This window comes from Rhagoletis pomonella, unplaced genomic scaffold, assembly GCF_013731165.1.
Source record: "Rhagoletis pomonella isolate Grant_MI unplaced genomic scaffold, Rhpom_1.0 Rhpom_scaffold_00008, whole genome shotgun sequence".
Classification (NCBI taxonomy): Eukaryota; Metazoa; Arthropoda; class Insecta; order Diptera; family Tephritidae; genus Rhagoletis; species Rhagoletis pomonella.
The window spans coordinates 41,309,375-41,311,261 of NW_023458562.1; positions in this window are offsets into that span (position 1 = coordinate 41,309,375).

The following is a 1,887-nucleotide window of genomic DNA, read 5'->3' on the forward strand; positions in this document are numbered from 1 at the left end:
TTTTTTCGTAACTGATCCACAGTCTTTTCCACAGCCATATGACTGATTTTTCCATGAATAGCTCTAATAACATTATCTTCCATTTCTTTGGGAACGTAAAGCATCGTATGCCCTTCATTGTTTCTCCTGAATACTAGACCATCAACAAGCTCAAAATTCTGGACCGGTCCATTTTCCAACTTAGATCTTAGCAATTTAATCGTTTCATCTCTGTTCTGAGTTATTTGAAGGTTAAAATCTATATCCTCAATCCCATCCAACACCACTGTACAGCACCTACTAAGCCGCAACAAGGTCCTCAAGTCGCTAGCCGGCATTACTTGGGGCAAAGACAAAGAAACGTTGCTGGCAACATACAAGGCAATAGGCCGGCCGGTTTTGAACTACGCAGCGCCAGTGTGGTCGCCAGGGACTAGTAGGACGCAGTGGACGAAGCTACAGACTGTACAGAACACCGCACTCAGGACAGCGACAGGATGCCTCCTGATGTCGCCTGAACACCATCTACACGGCGAGGCGCAAATGCTCCCCGTAAAGGAGCACAATATAATGCTCTGCAAGCAGTTCCTGATCGGGAGCCACAGAAGTGGCCACCCAAGCAGACAGCTGCTTGCAGAGGAGCCCTCGCCTAGGCACGTCAGGAGGCATCTATATGAACTTACATACGAAGTCCAGAGGTTCATCAAGCAACCTCTGGACCCGACAGCTTACCGACCGGCCCTGAACGGCATTCACAGGGACTCAGTCTCGAGTTATGTAGACTCTAGACCTGTGAATGCCGTTCTAGGCATACCACCCCCGGACATAGACGAGACGGAGCTTCATCTGCCTCGGGAGACTCGCACAACACGTGCACAACTTCGCTCCGGCTACTGCAGCAGGTTGAACTCCTACCTGAGTAGGTTGAATGAGGATGTGCCAAATGAGTGTCCGGCATGCGGAGAGATCCCTCATGACTCGAAACATCTCTTCGCATGCCCGGAAAACCCGACAACCCTAACGGCTTTGTCCCTGTGGACCGACCCAGTGGAGGCTGCATGCTTCCTAGGGCTGCCGTTAGTGGAACTTGACGACAACGACTGAGATACCAACCGTCCTGGGCGGGGTTGTTGTAGCCGCTACAACAACAACAACAACCTACTAAGCGCATCAACATGAGCCATGGATATCGCTGCCCGGTGTTTCACTTTATAATTATAGTTTTCAAAGGTAAAAACCCATCTAGCTATCCGAGAATTCACTTGTTTTTTTATCTAAAGTTTGAGCCAAAGCATTACAATCCGTAGCTATAGTAAAGGCAATACCCTTAAGCTGCGTTTTAAACCTTTCCAAAGCGTATACAATTGATAAGGTTTCCAGTTCAAAACTGTGTAACCTCGATTCGCTCTCAGATGCAGTTTTAGAAAAGTAAGATACCGGATGAAATTTACCATCTTCTTGTTTTTGTAAAAGAAACGCACCAAACCCTAACTTGCTAGCGTCCGTATGAAGCTCCGTTTCTTTAACCGGGCTGTATATCGATAGTACAGGAGCAGAAGTTAAACATTCCTTAAGTTTATTAAAAGCCTCTATGCATTCGGGTGTAAATTTAAATATTGTATTTTTCTTAAGGAGGGACGTCAGGGGTTTTGCAACCGAAGAAAAGGACCGAACAAATCGTCTAAAGAATGAAAACAAGCCTAAGCATTGCTGAACCTCTCTAGAATTTTGGGGTTGTGGAAAATTGCGAATGGCTTCAATGCGCATTGGATGGGGCCGAATACCAGTTTTATTCACCATATATCCCAAAAATTCAATTTTAAAAAACCCTTATCTAAATTTCTTCATTTTCAGTTCTAAACCTTTCTTGCGCAACCGCTGTAAAACCGCACTAACAATTTCGATATG